Raw genomic sequence first — 15,958 nt, 5'->3', positions numbered from 1 at the left:
TTCATTATGACTTAACTGAATTAAGTACGAGAGTATATCTTGGAGAAGAAGTAGGCGTGAATTGAAAGAAAAATAATAGTACTTGCATTAATTCATGAAGAACAGCAGAGCTCCACACCTTAATCTATGGGGTGTAGAAACTCCACCGTAGAAAATACATAAGTGAAAAGAGGTCTAGGCATGACTGTGAGGCCAGCCTCCAAACGTGAAAAGATGATCTAAGTTACATATGATTGAAAAGACTCTTAGAACTCCAAAAATAAATCTCTAAAAGTAGTTTTTATACTAGACTAGTAACCTATGGTTAAAGAAAATGAGTAACTAAGTGCAGATAGTGCAGAAATCCACTTCCAGGACCCACTTGGTGCGTGCTTGGGCTGAGCATTGAAGCTTTCACGTGCATAGGCCATCCTTGGAGTTAAACGCCAGCTAGGGTGCCAGTTTGGGTGTTTTACGCCAGTTTCAGTGCCAGTTCTGGCGTTTTACGCCAATATTCTTTGATGTGCGTTTGGACGCCAGTTTGGGCCATCAAATCTCGGGCGAAGTATAGACTACTTTCCAACGCAATTGAGAGAGCGCCAATTGAGCTTTTGTAGCTCCCAAAAATCCACTTCGAGTGCAAGAGCGCAGAATCTAACAGCATCTGCAATCCTTTTTCAGCCTCTGAATCAGATTTTTGCTCATGTCCCTCAATTTCAGCCAGAAAATACTTGAAATCACAGAAAAATACACAAACTCATAGTAAAGTCCAGAAATGTGATTTTTGAATAAAAACTAATAAATATAATAAAAAGTAACTAAAATATACTAAAAACTATGTAAAAAAATGCCAAAAAGGGTATAAATTATTCGCTCATCATAAATCTTAGTCAAAAGATTATTGATAAAAATGATTTTGTTTATGAAAGTTAAATAACATGAAATAAATGATACTTGTGATTCAGAAATGAGGAACAGGTTGAGGTTCTAGAGATGCTCTGTCGTCTGAATCTCTGCTTTCCTACTGCCTTCTTCTCCAAACAAGCATGGCTTCCTTCAATGGCAAGCTGTATGATCCTCTCGGATGAAAAATACCAGGCACGGTCTCTGCACGGATAATCAACTGTCGAATTTCTTGTCTCAGATAAAAAAATACCAAGTATAACTACCGCATGGCTAATCATCTGTCGGTTCTCACTAGCGTCGGAATAAGATCTCTCTATCCTTTTGCACACTGTCATTACGCCCAACATTCGCGAGTTTGAAGCTCGTCACAGTCATCCCTTCCCAGATCCTACTCGGAATATCACAGACAACGTTTAGACTTTTCGGATCCCAGAAATGCTACCAATTAGTTCTAGGCTATACCACGAAGGTTCTGATCTCACGGACTCGGTCCGTGGATCAAAGACCCAAGAGATACGTACTCAAGCTGTCACCCAATGACTATGTTGAGCTCAGATAGAACGGGAGTGGTTGTCAGGCACGCGTTCATAGAATTGAGAATAATGATAAGTATCACGGATCATCATCTTCTCCGGATTGAAGTACGAATGAGTATCTTAGAATAGAATCAAGCATGATTAAATAGAAAACAGTAATAATTACATTAATCCATTGAGACACAGCAGAGCTCCTCACCCCCACCTATGGGGTTTAGAGACTCATGCCGTAGAAGATACAATATCAAATGTAAAATATCATGAGTTGCAAAATGAATCTCTAAAAGTAGTTTTTATACTAACTAGTAACTTAGGTTTACAGAAAATGAGTAACTAAGTGCAGATAGTGCAAAAATCCACTTCCAGGACCCACTTGGTGAGTCTTTGGGCTGAGCTTTCAAGCTTACACGTCCATATGCTTTAAGTTGGAGTTAAACGCCACCCTGGGTGCTAAAATGGGCGTTTAACGCCAAGAAAGGTGCCAGTTCTGGTGTTTTATGCCAGAAAGTTTTTGGCTGTCTATTAACGCCAGTTTGGGCCATTTTGGGCAAAGTATGGACTATTATATATTGCTAAAAATTCCAAGATGTCTACTTTCCACGCAATTGATAGCGCGCCAATTGGGCTTCTGTAGCTCCAGAAAATCCACTTTGAGTGCAGGAGGGTCAGAATCCAACAGCATCTGCAGTCCTTTCTCAGCCTCTGAATAAGATTTTTGCTCAGGTCCCTCAATTTCAGCCATAAAATACCTGAAATTATAGAAAAATACACAAACTCATAGTAAAGTCCAGAATTGTGATTTTTGCATAAAAACTAATAAAAATATAATGAAAATTAACTAAATCATACTAACAACTAGGTAAAATCAATACCAAAAAGGGTATAAATTATCCGCTCATCAGTTCTCCTTTTTAATCAACTCCCAATCAAGTTAGGAAACTACTCCATTAACATAAATATAAACTTCACAGAATTAAAAAGGGAGTAAAAGGAAGACATGATAAATAATAATTAAAAATCAATTAAAAATAAAAATAGTTCCTTGCATTAATAAATCCCAAAATGCAACATACTTATCCAAACAGGGTTAATGGGCAGTAAAAAGTAAAAGAATGAGAAAACAAACTAGAATAATGAAACTTCCACGGGGGTAATGATCCTTCTCAGTATCCAAATGCAAAAGCATTAAACTCTAAAACTATGAATGTGAAGAACCCTAGAGGAAGGAGTAGAATTCTCTCTAAGATTCCAAAAACTAAACTAAAACTATGCGTAATGTCAATGTGTGTTGAGTCTCTGTTGTTCCCTGGCTCTAGTCTGTGTTTCTGGGCCGAAAACTGGGTCCAAACTCGGCCCAAAATCGCCCCCAGCGCTTTCTAAAATTTATGCAGATCGCGCATGTTACGCGTACGCGTCGCTGCCATCTTCGCGTGTCATGCGTACGCGTCAAGTACGCACACACGTCGCTGTGCAAATTCGCTTCCACGCGTATGCATCGGGTATACGCAAGCGTTGCTGTGCAGAACTCCAATTCGCATGCACGCGTGAGCCATGTGTGTACGTCGCTTCTCGCTTGATAAAATCCACTCAAATAAACCACTCAAATTAGCACAAGATAAACCATGAAATAGTGGTTTATCACATGGTTTCATGATTGTCTCCTAATTTGTTCCTAAGTGGGAAAACGTGCTTTTTAGGCCCTTAACTGCTAATTTTGATTTACCTTTGATTCCACTAGATGCCTTGATATGTTTGTTAGTGAATTCATATTCGAAAGGCTAGGAATGGATCAAAGGGGTGAAGAGGAAAAGCATGCAAATGGAGAACTCATGAAGAAACAAGGATTTGGGATGCTGAGTTCCACGCGCACGTGCAGCAGATGCGCACACGTGGATTATGATGTCGCATGGCGACGCGTACGCGTGGATAGGAAATTGTCAAGCTACGTGTACGTGTGACCCACGTGTACGCGTCGATGCTCGGACGTGACTCACTTAAGGGCAAAACACTGGGGCGATTCTGGGATTCCCAGGCCAAAATCCAACTCATCTGTGATTCTATTTAACCCAAGGACTGAAGGGGAATCAGAACTTTTGATCACATTAGTTAAGTTTGAGTTTAGTTTTGGAGGGAAAGTTAGTTTTAGAGAGAGAATCTCTTACTTCTCTCTAGAATTAGGATTAGGTTAGATCTAGATTAGAATTTCTTAGATCTATGTTAATTTCATGCTTTGATTTTCTTTTCCTCTTGTAATTCTTCTTCTTCTACATTTCATCTCTCTAGTTTAGCATTTAATTCTTGTAATTCTCTACTTTTATGTTGATGCACTTTTTTTTTCTTCTAATTTATGATTCATTTGTTGTTGTTTAATTCCTTGCAATTGAGTAGTATAGATTTACTTTCGTTTTATGCATTTCAAGTGTTTGATAAAATGCTTGGTTGGATTTTTGTATAGATTTTGTTCCTTTTGGCCTAGGTAGAGCAATTGGTGACTCTTGAGTTGTCTAATTCTCTTGTTGATTGATAATTAGAAGTTGCTAATTGACTTGAATGCCACTAAAGCTAGTCTTTCATCTAGATTTGGCTAGGACTTGTGGACTCAAGTTAATTCATCCACTTGTTTTTCCTCCATAGTTAGAGGTTAACTAAGTGGTAGCAATGGAAAATTCTCATCACAATTGATGACCGGAATTCACTCCCCATATAAAAATGATGAATCCGTTCTTTTGGCAAGCGCACCAAAATTATCGTCAAGTAATAACCCACAGTGGAGTGGGATCGTATCCACAGAGATTGGTAAATTTGAGCAATTTTAATCAATTGGTGAATTAGTCAAGCTGAGCAGAATAGATTGTGATTGCAGAATTGTAAATGGGCAGAAATATAAATGACTCAAAAGTAAAGAGAAGTAGTAAAGTACAGAAAAGGAAATAGCAATAATGTAAAGTGTAGAAACATCAATGACTTAACTGTAATTGGGGATGGGATTGACAGAATGTAAAGAAAGCTATAAAGAATGTGGAAGATAAGAATAGGGGAATTCATTGAGATCAGGAGATGTTGTTCTCTTTAGATTAAATCCAGTTCATATCCTCTTCAATCATGCAACTCATTGACCTCTTGGCAATTATGATTGATTGAACCCCAATCCCTTGGTGATTCAATCTCTCAGATCTTGATCAATAGCCAATTCCTTGGTCTAATTGCTCATGAAGAGAGATATGCTTGGTCCCTGATTATACCACACATCATCATAGGTCCAAGTAGAGGGAGGATTATATGTCACCATATCCAAACACCAAAACCCAGATCCTACTCAAGTGTGTTTCATGTTTCCTTTTCCAAGATTCCCATGAAACCCATTTTGCATTCAATCTCTTTCCCAAGATGACTGAACACTAACATTAAAACGAAATTCCTTCTAGCAAATCAAATAGAAGATGAAGAGAAAAAGAAATTCACTATCATTAATCCATCAAGTACAACGGAGGTCCCTCTCTCAATGAGAGGGAATTCAGCTACTCATAGCTCAGAGAAGAGTACATAAGATAGAAGAGTTGGTGTGAAAAGTAAATCTAACTATACTTTAACAAAACTCTACTCCATAACCCAACTCCCTTTCTGAATACTTCCAGAGATTATTTATACTACTCCTAGCACTAGAATAAAGAAAATACAAAAAGAGAAAAGAAAAATTACAATTTAGAGGGAAGGGAAAACTTAATGCATGACATTCCAGCTGGCGTGTGACAGGCGTTTGAGTGGCGTGCCACGCCCAGCTTCCAATTTGGCTTGGTGCGCCACACCCAGCTCTTCAAGTGGCACGCCCCATGTGTTGGTGTTCCTGTTGTGCCATGCCATCGAGCTCAAGCGGCACGCCCAGGGTCTTCTTAAGCTTGGTGTTGGCCTGGCGTGCCACGCCTTCGAGCCCAAGTGGCACGCCCAGCCCTTTTCCTTCTTCTTCTCTTCTCTGAAAAGTTGAACTAGCGTGGCACACCCAGGGTCTGGCGTGCCAGGCCCACTATGTATGCTTGGTTCTTTTCTCTGGTCCATTGAAATAGCGTGGCACGCCCAGGATCTGGCGTGCCATGCCCATTATGTGAGCTTGGTTCTTCTCTCTGGATAATATAACTAGCGTGCCACGCCCAGCATTTTTCCTTGGTCCAGTAGCTGGTGTGCCACGCCTGGGTCTTCAAGTGGCACGCCCAAGTGACAATTGAGAGCTGGCGTGCCACGCCTTCGACACCAAGTGGCACGCCCAGCCTTTGCTTTGGCCTTCTTTACGTTGGCGTGCCACGCTTGGATGCTCAAGTGGCACGCCTAAGTGAGTATGAAAGCTTGGCGGGCCACACCTTCGACACCAAGTGGCACGCCCAGCTTTGCTTTGGCCTTCTTGAATGTTGACGTGCCACGCCTGGGTCTTCATGTGACACGCCCAAGTGACAATTGAGAGCTGGCGTGCCACGCCTTCAACACCAAATGGCACGCCCAGCCTTTTGGGCATTCAACCTCTTCTTTGGAAACTTGTACTAGCGTGCCACGCCTTGATGCTCAAGTGGCACCCCACTTTAATGTGGCTCTTTTAAGCTTGGCGTGCCACGCCTGGGTCTTCAAGTGGCACACCCAAGGGACAATTTGAAGCTGGCGTGCCACGCCTTCGATACCAAGTGGCACGCCTAAGTGATGATCCCCTCTGGATTGATGAACTGGCGTGCCACGCCCCATGGTTTAAGTGGCACACCCATAGTACGTGATGGGTTAGGCGTGCCACGCCCAGCTTGGCGTGCCACGCTCCTTTAGTGGCATTCAGCATGGCTCTCTGGAAAACTATACTGGCGTGCCACGCCCAGCTTCTGGCGTGCCACGCCCATTTAAAGGCTTTGAGAATCCCCTCTGGACTTCAATACTGGCGTGCCACGCCCATACATTTTTGTGGCGTTTGTTCCAAGTGGCACGCCAGTTTCACATCCTAGCTTGTTTTGTTGTTTTCTTCCCTTTTTGTTGCTCTTTTCCACCTGAAATTTAGCACAAACCCATTTCAAAGCAATGTACCATAATATTTATCAATTAATTCATAAATTACAATGATTAAATGAGATTATGCTATTTTATGGTCCTTTTTAGGCAAGAAAAAAGGGTAGATGATGCAAGTCCTTTTTATGGTCCTTTTTAGGCTTTCAATTAGCACTCCCAAACGAATTGGCTTTAGGGTACTAGGTGTTGAAACACGCCTAAGAATTTACTTGCCCAGGTCTCTTTTCTTGACACATCTACACCACAAGCATCTACTAGGATTTCCTGCTCTTTTGAGATAGTTAGTGTTTTTTTCATCCTATTAGTTGATGCTCAGAGCCTTGGGTCTTTATTGCTTACTACTTCTTGGTTCTATGGATATTCAAGGGACACCCCTTAGCCTCTACTTTTCATGACTCATTTTCTTTCCAGTTCATTCAAGGTTCTACACTTAGTTCCTTGTCTCTTAGTTTTTGAATGGTCTCTCTTGGTCTTAGTCTCTTTTACTCTTGTTTTTGTAACAACTCACAAAGACTCTTATGGAAACAAACTATTCTTTTATTGATGTTGATGAAACTTGAACTAACATTGCATTTTCTTTCTTGTAATTCAAAGGACTTATAAAAGACTTTAGGACATAAGAAAACTAAGCGTTAAACATAAACTATCCTAACATTGCAACTTATTATTAGACAGAAATGTAAACATAAAGAAAACTAAACAGAATTCAGAAATTTGAGAGTTTCAACCATGGGACTTAACAACCTTGAGCAGCTTCAATTCATTGGCCATTTTCCTTTATCTTTCTTTTTGGAGGGGGAGGAGTCATCATCATTCTTTTTGGAAGATCCCTCTTGTGCCTTTGTGTCCTTGGGCTTCCAAAATCCTAGCCTCCTCATGTAATTTCTTTCATCCTCCTTGTCTCGCACTCAACTCTTCCATTCTTTGCATGAATGTTGGGTATTCGGGGTTTAAGGCAGCCACAACATTACACAAGTGATTCAGCTTTGCTTGTGTGTTGATATCATATTGCCTCCTTGAAATAGTTCTGGCATCATAAAGATTCCTGAACTTAGCAAGGTTCCTCTGCTGCCATTTATTTTGCTGCACTATCTTGTTGAGTGCGCTTTGCATCTCTCCCCAGTCGAAGTGTTCTTGCTGCTCTTTCCTCATGTGCTCCAAACTCCCTTGGAGTTGTTGTATGTTCTCATTCACTTGGTCCCATTGTTTTTATTGATCCTTGAGTTGGTTGACATCTTCTCTTAGATGGTGTATGTCTCCTTTCATTTGGTGTATATCTCCATGTAATTGCTCCCAGTTGAAACCTTCAGAAAATTATTGGTATTGTTGGTATTGTTGGTATGGTGGTGGTTGGAGTGCTAGGTAATATGGTTACTCTTCAGCCCCTTCTTCTTGTTGTTGATTTCCCTATTGATCTCAGGGTGCTCGTTTCTCCCCAGTTGGAAGCCAACCTTCAGAATGATTTGCCTCTCACTCTCCCAACTATAAAATTAGTTTTGGTTGAATACTGAGAGGAACTTGTATTCATTGTGGCTTGAGGATCCTGAGGTTGGTTCCTTGGTCTTTCTTTTCTTTGATGATGAGGCTTTTGGTGGTGCCATTGGGTTGAGAAAGGGTGTTTGAAGGGTTAAGCAAAGTTGGAGAATTTTGAAAGAGAGTAAGCAAAACATAGTTTTGCTCCAACACCAAACTTAGGACTTGATTGTCCAAATCAAGAAAAGGGAAAGAAAGGTAAAGAAAAGAGAGGGGGGTAGAGTGTGGAGGGTCTTTCGTGTATGAGGTTTGGGTTCAAAGTGTGAAGAGTGGTGGGAAAGTGAGGGGTTTATATAGAGGTAGGGAGTGTAGTCTGGAGGGTGGGAAGTGAAAGTAATTCAATGTTTTCCCACTTGGGGAGTGGCGCCTAGTGTGGGAAGAGGTGCCAATCCTTATCCCTTTTGGCTTCCTACATGTGTTGAGTTCCAAAGTGCAAGTACACTTTGACTTCTTGCTTTATGAGCTATCAATCATGTGGGCCCCATTCTCTCTCTCCTGAAAATAAAAACCGAAACCCCATCAGTAATTACAAAAGAATCCTTCACATTCCTTATAGTGTGAGCCAATGAAATTGCAACTGATGAGTGTCCCTTCGGACACCAAACTTAATCCCATTGCATCTAATAAATTGGGTTCATCATTGGGTTTTAATGTGTTCATAAGGGTGAATTAATTTTAATCCTTTCATATTCTTTCACTTCTAACCCCTTCCGAACACATTCAAAACCAACTTTTATGCATTTACCAATTTATTAAATGCTTTCAACTTGAATGGTATTGGGTTACTAGGTGATCTTCGTATGGTGGTGGCCACACTAAACTTAATCTCTGGGCTTACTTCTCAAATTTAATTCATTCAAATGGTTGTAAGCCTAGATTAAGTGGATTGGTGGCCACACCAAACTTAGCTTTTTAGCTAGTTCTCAGCCCAATTACTCATCATCAGTAGATATATTCATCAAATTGCACTTTCAGAGAAAAAGAAAACACATTGAAGATTTTCTAACTACTGAAAACTGATATTTAAGTTTCCTAATCTACCACCTACAATCTACCTTTAGAATGCAATGATACCAGAATATTAAATTGGAACTTAAACTATCTAAGTTGACAATTTTAAGTTACTTCTAAGAAAGCAATAAATCAAAAGGATATAAAGTGTTGGGGTGCCTCCCAACTAGCACTTCTTTATCGTCACTAGCTTGACGTTCTTCCTTCTTTAGCTGAGGTTGTAGCTCACTCTCTTCTCATCCAGTGAAGCTCCTAAGTAATGCTTGAGTCTATGGCCATTCACAGTGAATGTTCTTTGTGTTTTGTCTTCTATGAGCTCTACATGACCATAGGGAAACACCTTGAGGATGGTGAAGGGTCCAGACCATCGAGACTTAAGCTTCCCTGGGAAGAACTTCAGTCTTGAATTGTACAGCAGCACTTTCTGACCTTCTGTGAACTCTCTCCTTGCTATCTTTTAATCATGCCACCTCTTTGTGTTTTCCTTGTAGATTTTTGCATTCTCAAAATCTTGGTTTCTTAATTCTTCCAGCTCATTGAGTTACATTACCCTCCTTTCTCCAGTAGCTTGATCATCGAAATTCAACATTTTTAGAGCCCAGAATACTCTATGTTCAAGCTCAACTGGCAAGTGACAAGCCTTAACAAACACCAATTGGTATGGAGACATCCCAATAGGTGTTTTGAAGGCTGTCCTATAGGCCCATAATGCATCATCCAGCTTCTTAGACCAATCCTTCCTTGAGCTTCCAACAGTTTTTTCAAGAATTCTTTTGAGCTCCCTGTTTGAAATCTCAGCTTGCCCGTTGGTCTATGGATGGTATGGAGTTGCCACTTTGTGTTTGACTCCATACTTGAGTAGGAGTGTCTCAAGTTGCTTGTTGCAGAAGTGTGTCCCTCCATCACTAATAAGGGCTCTAGGAACTCCAAATCGGCTGAAGATGTTCCTTCTCAAGAAGCTTATCAACCTTGTTGTCATTTGTCGCTGTGGATATGGCTTCTACCCACTTTGACACATAATCTACAGCCACCAATATATAATTATTTGAGTAGGAGGATGGAAAAGGTCCCATAAAATCAATTCCCCACATGTCAAACAATTCTAATTCCATTATAAACCTCTGTGGCATCTCATTTTTCTTGGATAGATTGCCAGCCCTTTGGCATTTATTTCACCTTGACACCAATTCCTTTGCATCCTTGAACATGGTTGGCCAATAGAACCCACATTGTAGCACCTTGGCTGCAGTTCTTTCCCTACTAAAGTGGCCTCCATATGAAGATCTATGGTATTGCCAAAGCACTTCTTGCCCTTCCTCTTGTGAAATACACCTTCTCAAGATCCCATCAGCACATTTTTTGAACAAATAGGGCTCATCCCAAATGTAGTGTTTAGCATCTTTGATTAGCTTCCTCCTCATGTGTTTGTTGATGTTAGTTGGTAGTTCTCCAAAAACCTTGAAATTGGCAATGTCTGCAAACCAAGGGGCTTCTTGGATCATCATCAACTGCTCATCAGGGAAGCTCTCATTTACTGCAAGTTGGTGTGCCTCATCTTCGTTTTGTGGGATCCTTGATAGGTGATCAGTCACTTTGTTCTCTGCTCCACTCCTATCTTTAATTTCAATGTCAAACTCTTGGAGTAGCAGGATTCACCTTATTAGTCTGGGCTTGGACTCTTGTTTGGTAACCAAATATTTGAGTGATGCATGATCAGTGAATACAATTACTTTAGTGCCAATAAGATATGATCTAAATTTGTCAAAAGCAAAGACAATGGCAAGTAATTCCTTCTCTGTAGTGGTATAGTTCCTTTGATTCTCATTAAGACTTTGCTGGCATAATAAATAACATGCACCAAATTATCTCTCCTCTGTCCTAAAACAGCACCCACAGCAAAATCTGATGCATCACACATCAACTCAAAAGGTAAATCCTAGCATGATGGTGCTATGATAGGTGCAGAGGAAAGTCTGTTTTTGAGCTCATCAAAGGCTAGCATGCATTCTTTATCAAAGATAAAAGGTATATTAGAGACAAGCAAGTTACTCAAAGGTTTGGCAATTTTTGAAAAATCTCTAATGAACCTTCTATAAAAGCCAGCATGTCCTAGAAAACTTCTAATTGCTTTGATATTGCAAGGTGGGGGTAGCTTTTCAATCACCTCCACCATAGTCTTGTCCACCTCTATGCCTCTTTTTGAGATCTTATGACCAAGAACCACCCCTTCTGTCACCATAAAATGGCACTTCTCCCAATTCAAAACAAGGTTGGTTTCTTGGCATCTCTTTAGCACCAAGGCCAAGTGGTGTAAGCATTTAGAATATGAATCACCAAATACAGAAAAGTCATCCATAAACACCTCAATGAATCTTTCAATCATGTCTGAAAATATGGAGAGCATGCACCTTTGGAATGTTGCAGGTGCATTGCACAATCCAAAGGGCATTCTCCTATAAGCAAAGACACCATAGGGACAAGTAAATGAGGGTTTCTCCTGGTCCTTGGGTGATAAACCACTATTTTATTGTTTATCTTGTGCTCAATTAAGTAGTTTTTATCAACTCTTTAACCACTTATTCATACTATTTGCATGGTTTTACATTTGCCTTCCAATTATGTGCTTTGATTGAAAACATGCTTCTTTGGTCTTAATTTTGATATGTTTAAACCTCTCTTATTACCATTCGATGCCTTGATATGTGGGTTAAGTGATTTCAGAGATTACAGGGCAGGAATAGCTTAGAGGATGGAAAGAAAGTATGCAAAAGTGGAAGGAATATAAGAAGCTGAGAAATTGCTAAGATGTCCAGCCTGACCTCTTCGCACTCAAACGGCTATAACTTTAGCTACAGAGATCCAAACGGTGCGGTTCCAGTTGCATTAGAAAGCTAACGTCCGAAGCTTGATTTGATATATAATATGCCATAGTTCCCTGAAGCTAGGTGACGCGAACGCGTGCTCCACGCGGACGTGTCGCAGTGACAAAAATCAGCGTGTTTGAATTCGCAACCAGGGAATTCTGGGCTGTTTCTGACCCAGTTCTCGGCCAAGAAAACACAGATTAGAGGCTATAAAGTAGGAGAATGCATCCATTCATAATCACAAGCTCACAATACATAATTTAGGATTTAGATGTAGTTTTCAGAGAGAGAGGTTCTCTCCTCTCTCTTAGGATTTAGGATTAGGATTCCTCTTAAAGGATTTAGAATTTTAACTTCTTCTCAGGTTCAATGTTCTTTTATTTATTTTATCAATTAAGTTATGAACTCTTTATGTTTAGATTGATTTTCTTTACTTAATGCAATTTGAGGTATTTCAGAATTATGATCGCTCTCTTTTATTTATGATATAAATAATTTGGATTTTTTCCTTTTGGCTTTGGTTTAGTCATTGGAGACACTTGAGTTATCAAACTCATTGTTGACTGAAAATTAGAATTTTTCAAGAATTAATTCGAGTTCCAATAACTCTAGCCTTTCCCAAGGAAAGACTAGGACCTGAGGAATCAATATTAATTCATCCACTTAACTTACCTTCATAGTTAGAGGTTAACAAAGTGGGAGAAAAATTCAATTCTCATCACAATTGATAAGGATAGGACTTCCAATTCTAATACCTTGCCAAGAGTTTATTTTATTATTACTATTTTATTTCTTATCATTTAACATACTGCTTTCTTACTTTTAAAACCCCCAATTTACAAGACTCATAACCAATAATAAGAACACCTCCCTGCAATTCCTTGAGAAGACGACCCGAGGTTTAAATACTCGGTTATCAATTATAAAGGGTTTGTTACTTGTGACAACCAAAACTTTTGTAAGAAAGGTTGATTGCTTGGTTTAGTAACTATACTTGCAACGAGAGTTTACTATAACCTCTAAACCATCAATCTTCAGTTCTTCAAAATGGCACTGTTGCCGGGGAATTGCAAACGTGTGCCTTATTATTGGTTATTGTAAATATTTGCTTTTGCTTGTTATTTGTTTTTATTTTTTTGTTTTTATTTTTGCTTTTTCATAAATTAAGAGGTTATTGGTTTTATTTAGTTATTAAAATTTTTTCAAAAAAATTTATTCTTAGTGTTCATCTTGATCTTCAAGTTGTTTTTCGTGTTCGTCTTGACCTTCAAGTTGTTCTTAGTTGTTTTCTTCGTTTTGATATAAAATTTAAGTTTGGTGTCATTTTATTGTTTTTCTCTTTCCTCATTAAATTCAAAAATTCAAAAATTTAAAACTCAAATTTCAAATTTCAAATTTCAATTTTCAAAATTCAAATTAAAAAGAAAATTTAATTCAAATTTCAAAATTTCAAATTTTAATTTTCAAAATTCAAATTTAAAAATTAAAATTTAATTTTCAAATTCAAAAATTTAAATGTCAATAACCTTTTAATTTAAAATTTATTTTTATTTTATTTTTATTTGCTACTATGAACCCTCACCCCTTTGGCTATGAGTCTGGTTACAATTATGTTGCAGGAAGAGGAAATTACAAGGAGAACAGGCATCAAGGTTGGAACAATCAAATATGGGGGGAGCCACAAAGATTTGATCAACCCTCATGGCAACAACCACCTCCAATGGACTATCAACAACCACCACCATATGCCTATGACCCCTTTCCTCAACATGACTTTGGACCACCACACTCACAAGCCAACTCCACCATTCACCACCATATGACCCTAACCCGTATCCACCATACAACCACCTTATAAGCCAAATGAACCCTCCTATCCACCCCAAACCTCCATGGAAAAAGAACTTACCGATCTAAACTCTACTATACAAGCTCTCGTCACCCAAATCGGACCACAAAATACCTTCAACAATCAACCCTCAAGCTCTAGTGCACTTCCTTTTCAACCACAGAATGATCACTCCATCCCATCACCACCATCTATGGAAGAGCACCCACATCCATCAATCCAAGAGCAACATGATCCCAATGATGCTATTGACATGGAACAAGAGAGAAGGGATCATCTTTGCGAATCCATACTCCATAAGGAGCTAGAGGAGGCCCTAAAGGTGAAGGAGCCACCACCTTCATATACATCATGTCCATATCCATCAATCCAAGAGCCTTATGGTCCTACTTATGATACCCAAGCGGAACAAGAATCAATGGATCGTCTCAAGAAAACAGTGGATCAATTTCATGCAACCCTTCATCAATTGGAGCAAGCGATACATCAATTAGCTTCCCGATGTTCGGACACTCAAGGAAACCCCATGGCTTCATGTGGACAATCTAATGAAGAACGTAGCATGAAGGAGACATTAGAAACTCCGGTGGACAGTAAGGAGCATGAATTTGTACTGGAACAAGTGAAGGAAGCCGGAATTATTGAAGAAGAAGAAGTGGTTGAAGACTTGGGAGATGTTGAACCTCCATGGGAAAGTCAAGACATAGAGCTTCCTTCCAAGACGGTTGCATTTGATGTTGAGGAGGGTGTACAACCTCCAAGGCATACCCTGGTTGAAGACTTGGAAGAGGTTGATTAAGAAATGGAGATTCAAGAAAAAGAGGCACAACCTCCCATGCCCTTGGTGAGAAATGAAGAAGAGATTGAATTGGAAGAAAGCTACCAAGAGGAAGAGGTTGAAATTGAAGAAGCTTACAAGGAGGTGGAAGTTGTCAGAGAAGAGCACAAGGGAGTGGAGCTTGCAAGTTCATTAACAACACCTCTCCCAAGGCCATTACCGTCCAACACAACGTTCAAGAGGTAAATCTTATCCTTAACCTTTACTTTCCCACTTGAATATGGGCTACTAGAGACGGATGGTCAACTTAGAGCTCTTTGTGGTATTAAGAGTAAGAGAAGATAGCCAGTGGTAAGAATTGTCCTGCAAGGTTCATTATGGTTGGAAGCTTTAAGTTTAAACGCAAAGGTTGGTGTAGAGCCCAACTGAATGGGTCTAGGAAGTTGTTTGGCCGCTTTATGAGAATTCAGATTGCTTGCTACCCAGATGGAATCATGATGATCAACACAAAGATGAGTGTAAAAGCAAAGTTTGGGATCCTGGAGTCTGTTCTAACATTCAGCACACTGGAAGCCTGAGAACCTGTTTAAAACTGCTCAAAGGCTTTACGTGCCTAATTTGGGACCCTGGAGGCTGTTGGAATTTCAAACACTGGTGGAGATTTTTGGATGAATACAAGCATAAGCCACCATAACAGGAAGCTCATCAAATGTCCAACTTAAGGACTTTAACTAAAAGTGCTAGGTGGGAGACAACCCACCATGGTATGATCGTTCTTTTTTTTTCATTTTTATTTAGTTTTATTTGTTTTCAAGATTATATTTATTTATTTTTCATTGTCATTGAATTCCTCGGGAGTTCTTTTGCATAAGATTAGGGTCATAATTATGCGCATGTGCGATTCTGCAGTTTTTGCGGATGTCGATAATAAATAAAAAAGCGCGATCGCTAACGCGAGTACCCAAAATTTGGCGAAAAGAGTTTCGAACAGAGAGTTGTGCGAACGCGAGGCTGCACTCGTGCCAATCGCACAAATCAGGCCACCCAATCGCGTGACCCATGCGTCCGTGTCACCTGACCTTATCGCGCACCACGCGACCGCATCACCCACGCGTCTGCGTTGCCTGCGCCGCACAACTTATCCAGATCAGCGCCAAATATCATATCTTTTCTTCCCCAAATCCTAATTTTTCTTTTCCATTCTTATTTCTTTCTTCTTTTCTTCTTCCTTCTTTACTTTCATTCTCTTTACTAATTACATACTTTCATTCATTGCATTTTAATTGTGCATATTTTTATTTTAAATTTATTATTTTTTTCCATTGGTGTTACAATTTTCCTTATTCAACTATTGCATCTTTTCTTGAATTTATTTTTGGTGCTCATGACTTGTTTTACACTGTTGGTAATATTATTTAAGTCAATGCTAATCTTTTATGATATTTGTATTAATTTTGCATTGACATTA

Source organism: Arachis hypogaea, chromosome 13 (genome assembly GCF_003086295.3).
Source record: "Arachis hypogaea cultivar Tifrunner chromosome 13, arahy.Tifrunner.gnm2.J5K5, whole genome shotgun sequence".
Lineage (NCBI taxonomy): Eukaryota > Viridiplantae > Streptophyta > Magnoliopsida > Fabales > Fabaceae > Arachis > Arachis hypogaea.
This window is presented reverse-complemented; position numbering follows the sequence as displayed.